Consider the following 22,612-nt stretch of genomic DNA (forward strand, 5'->3'; position numbering starts at 1 on the left):
CCCTTTGACCCTTCAAGCCTGCGCCAAGCATGACGCCTGTTTGAAACAAAACCTTCTGCACTTCCGGGGTCCATATCCCTCTATTCCCATCCTATTCATGTGTTCGTCAAGATGCCTCTTAAACAACGCTATCGTATCTGCTTCCACCGCCTCCCCCAGCAGCATGTTCCAGGCATTCACCTGTGTAAAAAACATGCCTCGTACATCTCCTCTAAACTTTCTCCCACACACCTTAAACCACCCGCACAGCCGATGCATTTTGAAACCCAGGGACACAATGACGGGATGAGGGCTGTCTTCCAGCAGCTGCAGACGCAGTTCGAGGAGTAAAACCGCGTCCAGGAGCAGGGAGTGGTGCCGCTCATGGCAGCCACCAAGGCCGACACCGCACGGGTGGCGTCCGCGGTCGAGGCAATGGGTGAAACGGTTTCAGCCATGGGTCAGGTTATGCAAGGCATTGGGCTTAATGTGCACGCGTCAGCCATGGCCCTGAAACAGGGTTGCCCTCTCATAGGCAGCAATGCGCCAGAGCCAGCATGACATTGCCGGCATGCTACGGGCCCTGGCCGAGTCTCAGCAGGTCATGGCCCAGTCGCAGCACGCCATGGCACAGTCCCAACAGGAAATGGCACAGTCCCAGCAGTCAGTCGCGGAGAGCATCAACCGTCTGACACATGTGCTGGATGGTGTCGCGCACTCACAGGCTGAGGTCGCACAGTCCCTGGCAGGAATGTCTCACTCCCTGGACTCCGTCTCTGCGAACCTTCGGACCCTGGTCGATACGGTTGCATGCCTCCAGGACTGGCAGCGCCAGGTGTCGGTGGGGCAACGGGGCACCTCCCCACTCGCACCTCCGTCCCACAGTGAAGCCCGGGGGCCACCGGGCTCCCCGAGGGAGGAGGAGGTTCTGGAGCCCGTCTCGTTAACTCCATCACGGGACGTCCCTGAACGCTCGGCCTCCCCCCGTCCCATCCCTGGTGCATCGGGTGGGCAGCGGGCAGAGCAGGGTGGCACCACGTCATCCGAAACGCCCGCAGAGCAGCCTGGCCCATGAAGGCCGGGTCGTCCCAGGAAACGAGTGCCGACAGGGAGACATGTCGCAGGGGGCGATACTCAGCAGTCCGCCTCCACTCCTGCTGTATCATCTGGGGATCCACTTAGACGTAGTGGTAGGGCCCGTAAGGCGATGAAGAGGGACACATAGTAAGTTGGCACGGGTGAAGGGCACAGATTAGTTGTAGGGGCTAGGGCATCTGTACATAATGTTAACCATTAAACTCACTGTTGCACCTAACTTGTAAGACCGTGTGATTTTTCCGCAGCCATGGGATCGTGATGGTGACCGAGTGTCGCTGGGATTGGCGAGCGGTGAAACTTCGGTGCCGGGTGTGCAGTCCCTTCCCCCCACCCCCTCCCACAGCTTCCCCATGCGGGCACGTGGTGGAGTGTCCCTGACGAATTCAGCGACCACCGAGATGGATGGTTCAGCTATTGCCATGGGTCAGACTTTGTCTAAAGATTCTGAGCTCACAGCTCATTGCAGGGCGGGCTGTCATCATTCCACATGGCACTGATCACACCCGCTGACACAGCCATCAATGTCGTGCCATACCGTCTGGACCAGTGGTAAGGGTGATGTAGAACTGGAGCAGTGTACGCAGAGCAGGGGTGCGGGGGGGGGGGGGGGGGGGGGGGGGGGGGGGGGGGGAGTTGGTGGTGGTGGAAGTTGTGTGTTGACCGCCTGCGTGATTGGTGATGCAGGTGGTTGTGTTGGTGTTTAGCGGTGATGTCCCGCATGGCGCATGAATCTTGCTGCCATCCAGGCGTCACGTGCCCGCTGTCCTCTCCGGTGCTGTTGTGCCGCCTCCTGGTCATTACCAGCACCCGGGTCCTGTCTGCATGCTGTGCCCGACACTCCACCAACCTCCTGCTCCAGTTCTACATCACCCTTACCACTGGGTCCTGCTGCTCCTCCTCCTCCTTCGTGTTGGCACCACTGCCAGTGGCTTCTCCCTCCGCCTCCTCCACCAGGGCATCTCCCCTCTGCATCGCAATGTTGTGCAGCGCACAGCAGACCACGACAGTGCGAGCGACCCTCTCAGGCTGGTACTGCACGGCCCCTCCGGAGCGGTCCAGGCACCTGAATCTAATTTTCAGGAGACCAAAGCAGTGCTCCACCACACGCATGGTTGCTGCATGGGCCTTATTGTAAAGGGTCTCCGTGTTGGCCTGAGGCCTCCGTATAGGCATCATCAGTCACGACCTCAGCGGATAACCCCTGTCGCCCAGCAACCAGCCCCTCAGCCGGGGGGGGCCATCCCTCAAACAGAGCAGGGATGAACGACTGCGCAAGAATGTAAGCATCATGCACACTCCCTGGGAACCTTGCGCACACGTGCATGATCTTCATGTGGGGGTCGCATACCACCTGGATATTCATGGAGTATGTCCCCCTCCTGTTTGTGGACACCTCCCTGTTGCCTGCAGGCGGGCGCATGGGGACGTGAACACAATCAATTACACCCTGCACCATCGGTATCCCGGCCACGTTGGCAAATCCACGAGCTCGTGAATCTTGACTTGCTCGGTTCTTGGGAAAGGTGATGTAGCGATCGGCGATGGCATAGAGGGCGTCGGTCACATCCCGGATGCACCGGTGCACCGATGACTGGGAGATCCCGGAGAGGTCCCCGGTCGGAGACTGGAAGGAGCTGGTTGCATAAAAGTTCAGTGCCACCGTCACCTTGACGGCAACCGGTATCGCGTGTCCTCCTCCCGTTCCACGTGGGGTGAGGTGCGACACGAGTTGGCAGATATGTGTCACCGTCTCTCTGCTCAACTGGAGTATCCTCCTGCAGGTGATGTTCGGCATTGTCTGGAATGAGATCCGGGCACGGAACACCCTAGGTCTCGGTCCGTCGCCTCTGGCGCCCTGGCTCCACCATCAATGCCTCCTCCTCCTCCTCCTCACCCCCATGCTGCTCGGCGATGGGCAACTCAGCGGCCATTCCCTCTGCTCCCGCAGATGGCCCTGCATCCACTGTAGGATGTGGCTGTGACGCTGCTCGATCTCCAACTGCAGTGCAGAAGCCCCAACCACTGCGCTGAACATAGCTGTTCTGTTCGAATACATTTTGCTCACCTACAGAAGGGTGGTGGGGGGCAGAGAAACGACATGTTAGACGAAGGTCAGTCGACACCTCGGCAGCTGCCTGCCTGGGGATACCTGTGTGTCCTGGTGGCCTAGGCACGCTGCTGACACACGGCCAGCCCAACCCTTGGTCACTTTCTGCGTCCAACGGGCCGTTAACAACACGTCCTCCTCACCGGTGCGTCAGTGGGCTGTGGCCATAAGCCACAGGGCAACCAGCGGGAGTCTTCGTGACCGTCCTGCCATGGCAGGGCGGCTGACATGTTGCATCCGGGTGTGACGACCCAATCCACTCCACTCACTCCCTCTCCCTCCCCCACTACTCGCTCTCCCCCCCCCCCCACTTCTCCCCCGCCCTCCCACTTCTCCCCCTCCCACACTTCTCCCCCCTCCCACTTCTCCTGTAGCCACCTAAGATGGACACTGGGCTAACAAAATGGAGAACTGCTAAGGCTGTAGGGAGAAAACAGTCTTAGCCAGGACAAGCAGTCTGCAAAGGCTAATTAGCATTCTGCACGTATCGAAACTAGTTTATGGCCAGGTGAAAGATCTCAACCAAAGGTGTAAATAGCAAAACGCTTTGCATAGTAATGAGGCGATCCAGATCTGGGCCCACACAATAGAAACATTTGAGTTTGAATGGATACTTTGAGTGGACGCCCAGACGAAACGGCACCAGAAGTATCCATCACAAAAGACCCAAGAGACCGCCCCACCCATCGAGAAGAGACCCTCAGATTGGGGGATTTGTAAGATATCGATTGGGAAATGGCCCAATCGATACATGGCAGGTAAAGGCCCGCCCCGAAAAGGCACGGACATTGGGGGACCTATAAAGGTAGAAAGGCACATGGTTCTGTCTGTTTTTGTGCTCCGGCTTGGACTGCTGTTCTGACTCCGACTCCAGCCTCCAGATCCTGTCTTTCATCACCGGCCGTTGAGCACCAGCCATTGTTCAGTAAGTGCCAAACGACGCTCGCTACGTGATCCCGGCATTACCTATACTCTAGCCGACTATTAGAGAACAGAAGGTGCAGCCCAGAAAGGAACAAAGGCCTTGTCCCCTGACCTTGCTGGTTCCTACTTAGATAGGTATTTAGTCGTTTAATAGTAGAAATAAGTATTAGTCTTTAGCGTATGCATGCGTATTTATTATATTTGTATAATAAATATTAATCGTTTGAACTTACTAATCGGTGTATAGTTTTATTACTTTGAACCTGACCTTGAAATACTTGTGAGGTGTCTAAATACGGCACCTGGCGACTCCGAGCTGAAAATACACACACAGAGCTGTAGTAGTGTTAAGCACACGGCCTTTAAATGGAGGCGTGTTAATACACTCCAATAAACGCGTAATACACTCAAGTAAAACGTGCAACATTTAGTGGCGACATCCTGACGGGACGCGGTTACAAGTGGCACCCCCACTCCGTCGAGGACCCTGAAATTTGAATTAGAAATCTGGTAAAGAAAAAGGAAAGAAATCACAAGTATTCAAGGTGTTCAAACGAATAAACGTAACTCGGAAGTGTGTTTAGTGCATGCGTACTAACAGGGTTGAAAGGAAAACCTGAAAGCATTTTTGTTGCGACAAACTTTCGGGAGTTTTGTGAACGGAACATAGCGTAAGCCTTACCCGTTTCGTGAGACATAACCTCAACACCCCCTGTTCCAAATTAAAGTGAGTCAGAGAAAATGGCCATGCAGGCAATGGAACGCCTCATGAATCCAAAACGGTTTGTGGTCGCAGCGACCAGCAGTAGCCGAGTAGGTCAGTGTCCCGTGTGGGAGCTGGAACTCCGCAAGTATCTGCAAGGAAAGGGATGGCCCCTTTGGAAAGAATTCTGTATGAATGAGGAGACAGGTCCCGGAAGTATAGGACATACTTGGTGGGAGAACCTCTCTCAAATTCATAAGAAAACCCTTAGTAAAGCACGCAAGCCGATGGCAATCGTGTCCTGTTTGGCACAATTGCGAGGCACAGAGGAGGTCGTTCAGACGCTCCGGGCAGAATTAGAAGAGAGAAATCGAATGAGCAAAGTGGATGTCAGGGACATCGAGAAAGAAAATATGGATCTTAGAGGGAAGCTGGCAGAGAAAGGTAGAGAGGTGGATGATGCCAAGAGGGCACATCAGTCTTGTCTAACCCATCTCAGCAGTTCCCAGACCCAGTACGAAAAGGCCTATCAGGACGTGCAACGTGCCGTCCTGATAAGAGAAGAATCAGAGAAGCAGGTAGAGTCTTTGCAGAGGCAATGCTCTGACCTAAAGGCAGCTTTAAGAGCACTCCATGCTGCCACCACAGAACAAAGACAGAGTACAGTAGACCATGCAAAATGCAGGAAGCAAATTGCGGAGCTGCAATCGCTGCTTTCAGTGCAGAATGAGTTCCGAAGCACCTTTGGAACGCAGTTAGATGAGGAGAATGCCCCAGACTGGAAGGAATTAAGCGAAACAGTGCAGCGTTATGTTCAGGGAACATGTGCGCCAGCAGCGCAGCAGAAAAGACAAGCACCCCAACCCCCCACAGATCAGATAGTTACCGCACCAATGAATCCAGTCACCACTCAAAGGAAAGCGACCGCAGAAGGCGCACCCGATATCACTTACACCACCCCCTTAACTGTAACCCAACTCAGGGACGCGTGTGAAAAGATCACTCCGTTTCTCCCCACCGCAGACCCCCACCAGTTTTTCGCAAAAGTAAAGCAACAGGCAACCATGTACGGCCTGGACGAGAGAGAGCAGGTTAAACTCACGGTTCTGAGTTTAGACCAATCGGTAGTAGCAGCCCTCCCCGACCCACAGAACGTTGGCGGAGGCACCCTAGAGGAAATGCACACCTCCATTTTAGATGCCATAGGGTATAACTGAGGTGACCCAGTAGAAGGACTTAACAAGTGCCGACAAAAGAAAACCGAGCACCCCACAGCATTTGCAGGAAGGCTGTGGATCCATTTTAACGCAGTTTTTGGCGATTTAAATAGAGCCCATTTGAACCGTGAAAACATGGTTAAATGGACGCGCACCATAATTTCCCATGCCACAGATGCAGGACAGAGTGCTTGCAACAGTTACGACCCCTCAGAAGAGGCCCATAATGAGAAGTGGGTCCTGAAAAGATTGTCCCGCGCTTGGGAGCAATCAGTTCAGAGCAGAGGCAAAGTGAAATCCCCAGAAGAAGCTCAGGCTGCAGCGGACATTCAGGCAGTGAGAGCGCACCAAAACCCCGCGTGGGTGAATGAAGGAAAGAACAGCCCTCCACAGAAGTCGCAGGAATGCTACAACTGTGGCCAGTTAGGACATTTGGCTAAGGAATGTAATGCACCCCAAAGATCACAGAGAGGCCAGCAGACAGGCACTCTGAATAGGAATAAAGCCAAACCAATCCATAGTATAGGCATACAGTCAGGACAGACCAATGTGGACGGGACGGACTGACGGTGTTCGGGCTCCCCCACTTGGGTCTGTGACACTCTTTGGGATCAATCCGGAAGACCGGTAGTCACAGCTAAGGTTAGAGGGAAGCCCATAGAGTTACTTTGGGACACAGGAGGGTCCCGCACCACGATTAATTCCACCACCACGGCACAGGCAGACACGTGGCCGACCACCTCCACCATCACACTCAGCGGTTTCACAGGTCACTCGCAGCAGGGACACATTACAGCACCCGTAGCAATCCAGCTAGGGAACATTTCCACCAAACACCCCGTCGTTCTAGTAAATCTTCCCCGGACAGCAGAACACATCCTGGGGATAGATTTTATGAATGCCCATAGCCTGTCGTTCGACCCAGTTAACCAGTGTGTCTGGCGAATGGCAAGATCAGACAGAGCACCCGCTACTCTCACAGTAGGAGAGTACGCTAATCGCAATAGCGCAGTAGGCGACTATTCATTTGACCTGACTACACTAAACACGGACAGACAAGTAAAGGCAGTATTACACAAATACAGGACAGCATTTGCCAGTCACCGGCACGACTGTGGCAGAATGACTGGACAAATTCACGTTACCGGACCTGACCCCCGACCACAGAAACAATACAGATTTCCCCTAGAAGCAGAGGGAGAAATAGAGAAGGTAATAGGTAGCTTATTGGAGCAAGGTGTGCTTAGAACAGTAGCCTCCACCAATAATGCTCCTATTTGGCCAGTGAGAAAGCCCGACGGATCATGGCGTCTGACCATCGATTATCGGGAGCTCAATAAAGTAACCCCAGCAGTAGCCCCCATGGTAGCAACAAGTCCCGAGACCATGCTCAAACAGGGACTCAACTCCAAATGTTTCACGGTATTGGACATTAGCAACGGCTTCTGGTCAATCCCATTGGCAAAGGCGTGCCAGTACAAATTTGCCTTCACTTTCAAAGCACAACAGTATACGTGGACATGCCTTCCACAAGGATTCCACAATTCCCCCTCCATTTTCCACCGACAGCTGGCGAATGGTTTAGAAAATTTTCCCGCCCCGAATGTCTGGTACAGTATGTAGACGACCTACTACTGCAGACAGACACAAAGGCAGAGCACATTACGCTTCTGGCCGAGCTCCTGGAACTTTTAACCTCAATTGGCTGTAAAGTTAACCCAAGGAAGGCCCAGATTTTGGAAAATAAAGTGATGTATTTGGGTACAGTCATCACACACGGCAAACGCGAGATCGAATTCAAAAGAATTGATTCGATTGTCAAATTGCCCCTTCCCCAGAATGTTTCAGCCCTCCGGTCGTTCTTAGGACTGGTTGGTTATTGTCGGAACCACATCGACGGATTCGCGACCAAGGCAGCCACACTCTCAGACCTCCTTAAGAAAGGAGCCCCCTGGGAATGGCTTCTGCAGCATACAGAGGCTGTGGAGGAGTTAAAGAAAGCCCTTAGCGCAGCACCCGTGCTGCAAGTCCCAGACCAACTTTCCCCCAATGCAATAGAGGTAGCGAGCACAGATCTGACCCTCTCGGCCGTGTTACTTCAGGAACGGCACGAGCAGCTAAGACCAGTGGCTTATGCCTCCCGACCTTTAGACCCAGTAGAACAGGGATTTTCAGCCTGCGAGAGGCACCTCCAAGCAGTTTTCCGGGCAGTTCAGTACTTCTCGTACATTACCGGACTCAACCCCATCACCATTTTGACCGAGCACACCCCCACACAGCTACTCCTAGACGGTCGACTGAAGGACGGTTCAGTTAGCCAGATTAGGGCAGCTAGGTGGACACTACTTTTACAAGGACGGGACATTACGGTTAAACGGACCCGCACACACACATTTTTAGCCGACAACCTCCAATATCCAGGACAGCCCCATGACTGTGAAATTGTAGCACCCCTACACAACACAGGACCCTTCATAGCGAAGACACCCCCCAGGAAGATAGGGAACCCAAGACAAAGCCCCCAACACACAGACACGTGTGGACCACTACGGATATACGTGGACGGTTCATCCACGGTTTTAGAAGGTGGGCGTATCACGGGATGCGGCATCTATGTCGAGGACGCGCAGGGTCGCGCACTCGAAGAAATAGCGTTAAAATTGCCAGGTCACTTAGGCGCGCAGGCAGCAGAGCTCGCGGCCATAGCTTATATAGTGGACCACCCCGATTCTTTCCCCAGCCCGGCGGACATATATTCGGACAGTCTATATGTCTGTAATAGTTTGACAGATTTTCTACCCCTGTGGAGGACGCGAGGTTTTGTCTCCGCAGACAGGAAACCCCTTCCATCAGCCCCTTTACTCCACCACATTTTAGATAAAGCGAAGGACAGAACCTTCGGCATTATAAAAGTCAGAAGCCACCATAGGTCATCCCCCCCTGGGAATGTAAAAGCCGACGCACTGGCTAAGGCAGGTTCCAGGCGAGGACACTTGTGGACACCGCCAGCTAGCGCACCAGCTAGCGCCCCTGTTAGCGCAGTTCAAGTCTCACAGACCGATATCAAGGATTTAGCTGAAGCACAGAAGCAGGATGAGGATCTCAGGGAGATTTTTAAAGGCAACTTTGTGCCTCAGTTTGACAAATTTAGACACGCACTGACCAAACATGAGGGTGTGATCATCAAGGACCAGCTTTATGTGGTCCCGCAGCAGGACAGGAATCAAATGATTGCCTTGTTCCATGACGGGCATGGACATCAAGGAATCGACACGACCACGAGGCACCTTAGGCAGCTCTGTTGGTGGCCTAACCTAAGGACAGATGTAACCCATTACATTGAGAATTGCCTTATTTGCGGCCAGAATAACCCGGAGAGGTATTCTAAAAAGGCACAGCTTCGGCACACTCGACCAGTTAATGGCCCCTGGACAAACCTCCAGATCGACTTTATAGGACCATTGCCCCCTTGTAGGAATGGCTATAAATACGTTCTGGTGGTAATTGATACCTTTACCAAATGAGTAGAGGCATTCCCCTCAAGAACGAATACAGCTAAGACAGCTGCAAAGATCCTGACCCACCACATCTTCACGAGATGGGATTTACCCAGAAGTATTGATTCGGACCAGAGATCTCACTTCACAGGACGTGTCATGAAGAACGTCCTGACCATATTCGGCATCAAACAAAACTTTCATATTGCGTATCACCCACAGTCCAGCGGGATTGTAGAGCGCATGAATCGGACCCTAAAATCCACACTTAGAAAAATGGTTCAAGAAAACAACTCAACATGGGATTCAGTGCTCCCATTTGCACTCATGTTTATCAGAAATACAGTTTCAACTTCCACAGGATACACACCACACACACTCATGACCGGACGCCCTATGAAAGGTACAGAATTCCTTTTAGGACTGGACATGACTAACCCCGAAGTGACGGCCCTCACACATGAAAAGGCAGTTAAAGACCTGGTTGAGACTGTGAGGTCTGCACAGATCGCAGCCGCAGTTCAGCTAGGGAAACGGCGTAGACAAAGCACAGCATGCTTTAATAAGACCGTACACCCCACAGAATTCCAGGTTGGGCAACAGGTAATGCTATCTGTATATAACCCCAGCAGTTTTTTGGCACCAAAATATTCCGGCCCATATTCAATTTCGGATAAAATTAGCCCCTCAGTTTACAAGATAAAATATCCCAATGGAAAGACCGCGTGGTTCCATAGTAACCAGCTAAAGGCATATGGAACACAGTCTAACCATGCGCACCATGTCCTGCTAGACGCAGCAGAACACCTCACCCCGCCCACTAGAGACACGTTTCCACCATCCCCCTCACAGACCAGTTCTTCATCGGACTCGCCGACGACTCCGCCCACTGACCACAACAGACCACGCCCCGAAACGCCCACAAGCTGCCGCAGCAGAGACAGCGATACAGACACTGACTCTGAGGACAGCCACAGCACACCACACTACAGCCCACACTGCAGCGACTATGACCCCGACTCCAGTGACCCGATGGAAGTCACTTATATTAAAAACCCAGACCCATCACCCGACCCCGACAATACCCATTCACTTTTAGACCCAACACTCTGGCACAGGGACAATTCGTACAGACTTGTCCGCAACGACGAAAGTGACCCCCGGTCACATAATTCAAAAATTTCATGCCTGATCCACACAAGGGTGTGGGATCCGGGAGAGTAGGACGACACGGTGTCTGAATCCCGATACGGCAACCCCTTTGTGACCCTGTTCACAGAGGCAGAGGAAAAATGAGGTGTCCAGATGATGTAAAATAGGAACCGCTTGAGGGAAGCGATATCCTTTCTGATGGAACCTGCACGTATGTTTTGTTTGTGAGTCTATGTTTGTTTGTTACAATGTTACTGGTTCAGTTGGAGGCTGGACACCTTCTTTTCAGCTGAAAAGATTGTGACCACCTCGCACGCACTTTAGTTTGTCCGCCGATACCTTTGAGAACTTCGGTTCCCAACCCAATGGTTTGATTGGAGATTTTTTCAGCTGTAAGGCTTGTGACCGCCTTACACACACACTAAGTTTCTCTGCTGAAATCCCTGGGAACTTCAGTTCACTGTTTTCAGATGTTGGAGCATCTTGGCTCCTCCCTTGTTTTTAGGTGCCCCTCTATTCGGTGAATAGAGGCTGCAAACCCACGGTCAACATATTCTTGCCCGTTTATTCCAGGTTACTCAGGCAGTGGACAAACGGCACTGAGGACCCGCCCTGTCTGAGAACCCACTTTGGTCAGCCAAGCTCGGGTATGGCACAGCATGCCTTACCCGGGGATCCCATTCAAATCTTACCCGTAGCGGCCCATACGCAACCCATTCGACCTTTTGTTTCAAATTTGTTTTCATTTTTCGTTAGGTAGCCCTTAGGCCGCCATCCCACATGCTATTTACATCCAGGAACATTCGGATGGTAAATTAGCAAAGCCTGCGAGACGGCTCGCAGGAGGAAAGTTGTTAGATGTTTTCTGTTCCTAAAATTTGCTTTTGAAAAAAAAAATGAGGGGAGTCACAGGGTGTGACTTGGCCAGTCATTTTAATGGGTCAATTGGAATTAGAGGACAGATACACTAACAAGTACGGATATTAAACTGTGTATTGACAGATACTGTGCTTGATCCCATAGCTTTCGAAGGACGAAAGAGGGTTCACAGCAAGGATCGGCCATACAGGAGGAAGAGAAAGAGAACGAAGAGAAGACCATGATGGAAGCCTACCTATTACTGTTAAATGTTGTATTTGTATGTGTGGAAGCGAGTCATGTTTCCCCCACAACCCCCGCCGTCAATGTTTCCCTCACACCAAGTCCCCCGTGCTCAGCTCTGATCAGTGAAGTTCAGACCTGGTGCACAAAATTTATGACATGGTACTCCATGTCATATGTGATTGAATCACTTCTAGTGATCGCAATCCTCTGCATAATCGTACAGACCCTCAGGTTGAGGAAGTGGAAAAGGAGAGCCTCCCGTTCCTGCCCCTCAACCGTCTATGGAGTTCGATCCCCTATTTTTCGGTTTCATCAATCCCCCTTGCCCCTTGATGAATAAAGCACTATGTGAATAAAAGATACCCATGTATTATATTGTTCTGAACTCGACTGCCGAGTCAGAAAATGTTATGTGATGTGGTATGAATGAATAAGGTTTAGACTGTAATAAAATGTTTAAGGTAAGATAAGGATAGTTGTGATAGGTAGAGGTTCCCGGTTTTGGTAATGCATGTCCCCTTTGACATAACGCCAAGTAGAGATGTCAGGTAAAAAAATTTTCTTCCCATAGTCAAGGACAGAATAGACGCCCAGGAACTTGCCGAGGTCAGGGAACACAAAGAAGGCACCCAGAAGCACACGAAGCAACGTGCATAGGTGATCCTTCACAATTTTATTGTGAGGATCACAAGGAGGGAATGTAGCCACCTAAGATGGACACTGGGCTAACAAAATGGAGAACTGCTAAGGTTGTAGGGAGAAAACAGTCTTAGCCAGGACAAGCAGTCTGCAAAGGCTAATTAGCATTCTGCACGTATCGAAACTAGTTTATGGCCAGGTGAAAGATCTCAACCAAAGGTGTAAATAGCAAAACGCTTTGCATAGTAATGAGGCGATCCAGATCTGGGCCCACACAATAGCAACATTTGGGTTTGAATGGATGCTTTGAGTGGACGCCCAGACGAAACGGCACCAGAAGTATCCATCACAAAAGACCCTAGAGACCGCCCCACCCATCGAGAAGAGACCCTCAGATTGGGGGATTTGTAAGATATCGATTGGGAAATGGCCCAATCGATACATGGCAGGTAAAGGCCCGCCCCGAAAAGGCACGGACATTGGGGGACCTATAAAGGTAGAAAGGCACATGGTTCTGTCTGTTTTTGTGCTCCGGCTTGGACTGCTGTTCTGACTCCGACTCCAGCCTCCAGATCCTGTCTTTCATCACCGGCCGTTGAGCACCAGCCATCGTTCAGTGAGTGCCAAAACGACGCTCGCTACGTGAACCCGGCATTGCTTATACATTATTCGACTATTAGAGAACAGAAGGTGCAGCCCAGAAAGGAACAAAGGCCTTGTCCCCTGACCTTGCTGGTTCCTACTTAGATAAGTATTTAGTTGTTTAATAGTAGAAATAAGTATTAGTCTTTAGCGTATGCATGCGTATTTATTATATTTGGATAATAAATATTAATCGTTTGAACTTACTAATCGGTGTATAGTTTTATTACTTTGAACCTGACCTTGAAATACTTGTGAGGTGCCTAAATACGGCACCTGGTGTCTCCGAGCTGAAAATACACACACAGAGCTGTAGTAGTGTTAAGCACACGGCCTTTAAACGGAGGCGTGTTAATACACTCCAATAAACGCGTAATACACTCAAGTAAAACGTGCAACACTCCCCCCTCCCACTTCTCCCCCTCCCACTTCTCCCCCCCACTTCTCCTCCCCCTCCCACTTCTCCCCCCTCCCACTTCCCCCCTCCCACTTCTCCCCCTCCCACTTCTCCCCCTACTTCTCCCCCTCTCCCACTTCTTCCCCTCCCACTTCTCCCCCTCCCACTTCTCCCCCTCCCTTTCTCCCCCTCCCACTTCTCCCCCCTCCCACTTCTCCCCCCACTTCTCCCCCCTCCCACTTCTCCCCCTCCCACTTCTCCCCCTCCCACTTCCCCCCCCACTTCTCCCCCTCTCCCACTTCTCCCCCCCACTTCTCCCCCCTCCCACTTCTCCCCCCCTCCCACTTCTCCCCCTCCCACACTTCTCCCCCCTCCCACTTCTCCCCCCTTCCACTTCTCCCCCACTTCTCCTCCCCCTCCCACTTCTCCCCCCCTCCCACTTCTCCCCCTCCCACTTCTCCCCCCCCACTTCTCCCCCCCACTTCTCCCCCTCCCACACTTCTCCCCCCCTCCCACTTCTCCCCCCTCCCAATTCTCCCCCCACTTCTCCTCCCCCCCCACTTCTCTCCCCCTCCCACTTCTCCCCCTCCGACTTCTCCCACCTCCCACTTCTCCCCCCCACTTCTCCCCCTCTCCCACTTCTCCCCCCTCCCACTTCTCCCCCTCCCACTTCTCCCCCCCTCACACTTCTCCCCCCCCACTTCTCCTCCCCCCTCCCACTTCTCCCCCTCCTCCCACTTCTCCCCCCCACACTTCTGCCCCCCCTCCCAGTTCTCTCTCTCCCCCCACCCACTGGCCGCAGCGTTCTCGGGGATGCCTTCCCCAGTTTACGGAGACTCCGGGACGGTCCACTCACCTCCTCACTCCTCGTCAGCCAGCACGACTGGCTGGCGACTTTTAAAAGCAGGTGTGGACGGCGACGTCGTGACATGGCATCACGACGTCGGGACTTCGGCCCATCCGGGCCGGAGAATAGCGGGGGTGCTGGAGAGTCGCCATTTTGCAACCGTAGGGCGACTCTCCGTGGTTTTGCGCGAGGAACCCGACTACGGACATTTGGCCGGTGGGGAGAATAGCGGGAGCGTGCCGGACCGGCGTGGCGGGAAAAAACGGCGCAGCATGCTACTCTCCGAACCGGCGTGACATCGGAGAATCACTCCCCTTATGTTTGCCCAAATTAAACACCATCTGCCATTTCTCCCCCCACATCTCCAACCGATCTATATTCTGTTGTATTCTCTGACAATCCTCTTCGTTATCCGTAACTCCACCAATCTTTGTATCGTCAGCAAACTTATTAATCAGACAAGCTACAATTTGCTTCAAATCTTTTATATGTACTACAAAAGTCTCAGCGCTGATCCCTGCGGAACACCGCTAGACATGACCTTCAATTCAGAAAAGCACCCTTCAACCGTTACCTCTGTCTTCTATTCTTTTTTTTTAAATTTAGAGTGCCCAATCAATTTTTTCCAATTAAGGGGCAATTTAGTGTGGCCAATTCGCCTGCCCTGCACATCTTTGGGTTGTGGGGACGAAACCCAAGCAAACACAGGGAGAATGTGCAAACACCACACGGACAGTGACCCAGAGCCAGGATCAAACCTGGGACCTTGGCGCGTGAGGCAGCAGTGCTAAACACTGCGCCACCGCGCTGCCCCTACCTCTGTCTTCTACAACCGAACCAGTTCTGTATCCATCTTGCCAGCTCACCTCTGATCCCGTGTGACTTCACCTTTTGTACCAGTCTGTCATGAGAGACCTTGTCAAAAGCTTTACTGTAGTCCATGTAGACAACATCCACTGTCCTGCCTTCATCAATCACCTCAGTCACTTCCTCAAAAAACTCGATCAAGTTAGTAAGACCACAGTCTCCCCTTCACAAAACCATGCTGTCTATCACTTATAAGTTCATTTGTTTCCAAATGTGAGAAATTCCTTTCGCTATGAATCTTCTCCAATAATTTCCTTATCACTGATGTAAGGCTCACCGGTATATCGTTTCTTGGATTTTCCCTGCTACCCTTCTTAAACAAAGGGAAGCTATTGGCTTTTTTGCTGTCCTCTGGGACCTCATCTGTAGCCAGTGAGGATACAAAGATTTCTGTCAAGGCTCCAGCAATTACACCTTTGCCTCCCTCAATATTCTAGGATAGATCACATCAGGCCCTGGGGACGTATCTACCTTAATGCATTTTTAAAAACTCAATACCTCCTCCTTTTTGATATTGACATGACCCAAACTATCTGCATATCCCTCCCTCAGCTAAACATCCACCAAGCCCTTCTCTTTGGTGAATACTGATGTGAAGTACTCATTCAGTACCTCACCCATTTCCTCTGGCTCCACCTCTCTGTCCTTCAGTGAGTTATGGGCCAGGGATTAGGGAACTCCAAAGTGTATCATGGAGATCACCGGACCCACGACTTTTAATAGATTGTTGTATGGGAAGCGATCAGTTTTAAATTCTCTACTGAGTGCAGTTATCACTTTGAATTCACCAAATGATCTAGAGATAGTCTTTAGATGGCAGAGAGATCAAAATTACACCTTCTTTGGCTGACTTCAACTCCAACACTAAAACGAAAACAAAAAACACAGACACACCCAAGCTTTTCCTCAAAGCGAAACTAAAAAACAGAGCCAGAGCTCAGCTCCACCCACACTCTGACATAAATGCAGCCACTTTAGCAGACAAACATGTCTTAAAGTGACATTCCCATGACACCTCCCTCCAAGAAAAAAAATAAACAATCAACTTCAAGGTGGTTTCATTCTTCACCTTTTCACTTTCCTTTACGACAGGAAATATGCTTTTTTGTTTTAAAAAACCAACATATGCAAACAGGAATAATAGCATAGCCCATTTCAGTTCTTCTTCTTGTAACTCGTCATCACATTCTTGACAAAGCATCGGCAGTCACGTTTTCTCATCCTGCCACATGTCTTCTTTTTAAATGAAATAGCTGTAACAATAAACTCCATCGAAACACCCTGGCATTGTTATTCCGGAATCACGCGAGAAACGTCAGTGGATTATGATCAGTATAGATAATTGTGTCAGAGGGAATGCTGGTTATATGCATCTGAAAATATTGCAAAGCCAGCAGCAAGCTCAAAGTGGAATACTTCTCAATGGTGGAATAATTCTTCTGGTGAGAATTCAATTTTTTTGAAAAAAAAACCAATAGGCCGCTTTAGCCCTTCTTCATCATCTTGTAGAAGCACCGTACCTGCGCCCACATCACTCGCATCAACAGCCACTTCTGAATGGTTTGCGCAATTTGGGATGACTAACACAGGATAAAGCGGTTAACACAGCCTTCAGGCCGTCAAATGCCTGCTGACACTGGAATTTGTTACGTTTCTTCAGCAAGTCCATCAGTGGAGCGACACTGCTAAAATTCGGGCCAAATTTTTGGCAAAATCCACTCATACCCAGAAATCGCATTATTTCCGTTGTGTCGAGGGTATCGGAAACTCACCAATCACTTTTGTTTTCACATCGCGTGGGACCATTCAACCCTATCGGATTGTATGGCCAAGGAAAGTGACTTGGGATTTTCCAAATTCACTTTTGTCTAGGACTATCACCAAACCCCCCTCCTGAAGTCGATCAAATAACTTCATAGATGCTTCAAATGTTCTTTCCATGTCTGCCTAAAAATTATCAGATCGTCAAAGTATGCCCACAATTGGGTAATCATGAAACAACTTTGTTAGTTAACAGTTGAAATGTGGCTGGGGTGTTTTTCATGGCAAATGGCATAACTGAATTGGTATATACCATTTGGAGTCACAAAAGCCGAAATCTCCTTCTCCCTGTCGGATAAAGGTACCTGCCAGTGACCTTTGAGTAAATCCATGTTGGAAATCCAAGCTGATTGTCCCACTTTCTCAATGCAATCCTCCAAACATGGGATATGATAAGAGTCCGTACTTACAACTGCATTTACCTTTCTATAGTCCACACACAACCATTGGATACCGTCCGGTTTTGGTACCATCACTATGGGTGAGCACCATTGGCTGCAAAACACTTCAATTATGCCATTTTTAAGCATACTTTCAATCTCTTTGTTAACCTGTGCAAATTTTATAGGGTTAAGTCGATACGAATGTTGTTTGATTGGAACAGCATTTCCCACATCTACATCATGTAAAGCCATTTTAGTGCTCCCCAACTTAACTCCACAAACTTGCCCATGTGATATCAATAACTCTTTCCGGTCAGTCCGTTTTTCCTCTGGAAGGTAACTCAACAATTTATCCCAATTTTTAAGAACATCCTCATTTCCCAATTTAATTTGAGGTATGTCAAATTTACAGTCATTTGCATTTGGTTCGTCACTTTGAGTTAGAATCATTAAAACCTCCTCTTTTTTCTCTCCTTCCCTTTCAAAGTACCTTTTAAACATATTCACATGACACACTCGGTGAGTTTTCCTTCTTTCTGGCGTTTTTAACCACATAATTCACCTCACTTAATTTCCTTTCAATCTGATAAGGTCCACAAAACCTTGCTTTTAAAGGTTCACCTACCACTGGTAACAATACTAAAACTTTATCTCCAGTGGCAAAACTACGAACTTTGGATTTCTTGTCCGCTACACGTTTCATTACATGTTGTGCAACTTTTAAATATTGTCTAGCCAATTCACCTGTTCTATTTAATCGTTCCCTAAAATGTGACACGTAATCCAATAATGTATGTTCTGATTTCTCACTCACCAATTTTTCCTTATTCAATTTAAGTGGTCCTCTTACCTCATGACCAAAAATTTGTCCAAAAGGACTGAATTTGGTTGACTCATTAAGTGCATCCCTAATTGCAAACAGTACGAATGGAATTCCTTTATCCCAATCCTCTGGATAATCTTGACAATAAGCCCTCAACTTTGTCTTTAATGTCTGATGCCACCTTTTTAACGCTCCCTGCGATTCTGGATGGTACGCAGTTGATTTAAATTGTTTTATTCCTGAGCTATCCATAACTTCTTTGACTAACCTTGAGGTAAAATCTTGATCCTTGATCTAATTGTATTTCTGTGAGTAGTCCATATCTAGTAAAGAATTGAAGTAATTCCTCCACACTCTTTTGAGTTGTAATATTACGTACTGGAATGGCCTCTATAAACCCAGTAGACACATCCATTGTAATCAAAAGATATTGATTCCCACTTTTTCTGTTGGGAAGCGGTCCTACGCAATCAATTGGGACCTTTGTAAAAGATTCCTCAAAATGCTGGATTGGGTATTAAGGGTGCTGATTTTATCACTGCTTGAGGTTTCCCTATTACCTGACATGAGTGACATGATTGACAAAATTTAACTACATCTTGATCTGGTCCAGGCCAATAAAAATGTTTTTGTGTTTTAGCCTGAGTTTCCCTTACTCCCAAATGACCTCATGTGCCACTTGCAACATCTCCTTTCTATACCCTACCAGCAATACCACTTGAAAAACGTCTGCCCACTTTTCATCCGCCTGCAGATGTAAAGGTATCCATTTTCTCATCAAGATACTCCGATTGTATACTCCGGTATACAATCAGATTCCTCTTCCGTGAATGCTTTCTGATACATCCGGTTGATTTCTCCATCTTTCTGTTGTAACTCCTCCAATTTTCCTGAACTAAAAATATCCGCCTCATTCTCCACCTTTTCCAACCATCTGATCAAAAGTAGTTTCTGATAATTGCACTTCAACTTTATCTTCACTCGTTGATTTCTTCTCTTGTCTTAACCTGTGACTTTGCCAACTTGTTACTACATAATCCGAAAAAATCCCAGGATACTCGTCCTTCAACACTTCAGATTTTCCACTAGCTTATCAACCACAGTCGGCATCACTCCCACCTGCAATCCAGCTATATCATTACCCAAGATAAACTGTATTCCTGGACAAGATAATTTCTCTATTACTCCTACTACCACTTCACCACTCTTCACTGGACTTTCCAACCTTTCCTTATATAATGGTACATGACTCCTCGCACCCTGAATTCCACATATTACCACCTTTTCTGACAACATTCTTCCCAAACTACATAACTCCTCATCTCTTACCATTAAAGAATGACTAGCTCCTGTATCTCTTAAAATTGTGACTTCTTTACCTGCTCCTCCCGATACACATGAGTAAACTTTACCCACACAAATAAATTCTTTAAATATATCTGGCACCTACTAATCAATCACCTCTTGATCAGGCTGTACAATCTTTTGCACCTCCTTCGCTTCACTTAGGCTTTCCTTTAACACCTTAACAAACCCCACTGTCTTATCCTGTTTTACCACATCAGCCTTCCCAATGCTTTTCTTCAATGACCAAAACTGTGACTTTACATGGCCTAGTTTATTATAGTGAAAACATTTTAAACTTTTCATGTCTCTTCCACCCTCCTGCATTTCCTTTGTAATCTGAGGTACACTGTCCTTATTATCTCCCATCAGATCACCTTTGCCTCTTCCACTTGATTATTTCTCATGTCTCCAGTTTCTATCCCTCACAGGCTAAAACTGATGTCAGAAACCAAGCTTTGATTTATGAACTAATTCCTAATCATCTGCCATTTCTGTTGCTAATCTAGCCATTTTAACCCTTTGCTCTTCCACATGAGTTCTCACCACATCAGGAATTGAATTTTTAAACTCCTTCAAAAGTATAATTTCTCTGAGAGCTTCATACGTTTTTGGTCTATTTTCAAAGCCCTTATCCACCTATCAAAATTACTCTGTTTGATCCTTTCAAACTCCATGTATGTTTGACCAAATTCTTTCCTTAAATTTCTAAACCTTTGTCGGTAAGCTTCAGGCATGAGTTCATATGCACCTAATATGATTTTTTCATCTCCTCGTATGCCCCAGGTAACTGCTCCGGTAGTGGTGCAAACACTTCACTAGCCCTACCTACCATCTTTGTTTGAATCAGTAATACCCACATGTCCTGTGGCTATTTCATTTGTTTAGCTACCTTCTCAAATGAAATGAAAAAGGCTTCTACCTACTTCTCATCAAAACTTGGCACTGTGTGGACATATTTAAGTAGATCCCCACCAAGCCTTTGATTATGATGTTCTTTCTCACTCTCCTCATCACTATCCTCCACTGTACGTTTTCCATTACGTCTGCCAATTTTAACTGACTGTCACGTTTCATGGCCATTTTCTGAAGTTCAAACTCTCTTTCTTTATCTTTTTCTCTGACCTGTATCTCCTTTTCTCTTTCTTTTTGTTGTTCTACTAGGGCTATTCTTTCCGTTTTCCTTTCTTCTCTCTCTTTTTTCTTTTTCCTCTCTATCTCTTTCTTTTTTCTAACTCTCTCTTTCGTATTCAAGCTGCTTTGAATAGAGAAATATTCTTTCTCATGTTCCATTTGTTTAATTTGTAACTGAATTTTTGCCATTTCCAATGAGTCAAACTGTATCTCAGGCAATTTTAAATGCTTAGCCACTGCCATAATGACCTCATCTTTTTGAATTTTGTCAGGTAATGTTAACTGCAATGTTTTTGGCCAACTCTAAAAGCCTATTTTTAAAATCTCTGTCTGTAAGGTATTGCGTGAAACGGTCTCCACCCCAAAAACTTCAGAGCCTCTGAAAGAGCCATTGTCCACAACACACTCCCTACTTAAACTGAAATACCACCCCTGAAAGCAACCACAATATGCTCACCCTCACTGTCTTTAAGTTCACTAAGCCAATCCAATAGATAGATGTTTACCCCCCTCAAGCCCCCAACTTATTATGGGCCAGTGTTTAGGGAACCCCAAAGTGTGTCACGGAGTTCACCTGAGCCATAACTTTTACTATATTGTGGTCTGGGGAGCACATGGCCCACTCAACAGGTGAGGAGCAGCAGAAATTTAAAAGTAATTTTTAAAGCAAAACAATGTTTATTCTATGAACTCAGTTAACCTTCTTAAAACATACGGTGAATATCTTAGCACCCATCAATTCAAATACAACCCCAAAGGATACAACACTCTAAGTAATCCTTAATCTTTCCTTTTAACATCCATAAGACAAAAACCTTTTTACAGAAGCACATCAGGTTTAAATTCTCTACTGAGAGCAGTTATCACTCTGAATTCACCAAATGATCTAGAGATAGTCTTTAGATAGCAGAGAGATCAAAATTACACCTTCTTTGGCTGGCTTCCTCTCCAACACTGAAACAAAACCAAAAAACACAGACACCGCCAAGCTTTTCCTCAAAGGGAAACTAAAAAGCAGAGCCAGAGCTCAGCTCCACCCACACTCTGACATCACTGCAGCCACTTGAGCAGATAAGCATTTTTTAAAGTGATATTCCCATGACAAGTGGGGCAACTCGTTTCCCGGATACGTTTTTCTTTATATAAGTATAAAATGCCTTGGGATTCTCCATAATCTTGTTTGCCAACAACTTTTCATAACTTCTTTTAGCCTTCCTGATTCCTTGCTTAAGTTCCTTCCTACTTTATTTATATTCTTCAAGGGCTTTGTCTGTTCTCAGTCTTCTAGACCTTATGAAAGCTTCCTTTTTCTTTCGGATTAGGCTCACAATATCCCATGTTATCCAAGGTTCCCAAAACTTGCCATACTTATACATCATCCTCACAGAAACATGCCGATCCTGAATTCTAATCACCTGACATTTGAAAGACTCCCACATGTCAGATGTTGATTTACCCCTCAAATAGTCACCCCCAATCTAAATTCTTCAAGTCCTGCCTCATTTAAAAAGAAAATGTTTTTACTGGATTTTCATATCTTTTTTCAACAATTCATAAGGTGCACATTACAAGATCGCAGAGAACGGAAATTAAAAAAGACAAACAGAAACAACACATATATTTACAAACAAGTGTCTTCTCTCCCGCGGTGGCCATGACTCCCCCTTTAGCCACCATACATATGTCACAATCCTCTTGGCAACTGGAACCTCTCTGTGAGTTCCCCGAGGCTCGCTACTCTATTGTCCGGGCACCTGTTCCTAACAGGCAGAGTTCCCTCGTCCTCTTTCCACCATTTGAAGGTGGAGTCCATTATTGCAGGAGTGAACCTGTGGCTGTTTCCTTGGTGGACATTTCAATTAGGCCGGAGTGTTCCCTCATTTTGTACCTCATCCGGAGCATGACTCTTACCACTGGGTGCCTCAAGTATTTGT

General features: G+C 48.1%; 1 protein-coding gene across 1 annotated transcript in view; it reads right to left on the reverse strand.

The window, feature by feature from the left end:
* Positions 1 to 22,612, reverse strand: part of LOC119970923 (cyclin-K-like) — a 101,280-nt gene that overhangs the window by 20,600 nt on the left and 58,068 nt on the right. The window lies entirely within an intron of this gene.

The sequence above is a fragment of the Scyliorhinus canicula genome, chromosome 9, assembly GCF_902713615.1.
Source record: "Scyliorhinus canicula chromosome 9, sScyCan1.1, whole genome shotgun sequence".
Taxonomy (NCBI): Eukaryota; Metazoa; Chordata; class Chondrichthyes; order Carcharhiniformes; family Scyliorhinidae; genus Scyliorhinus; species Scyliorhinus canicula.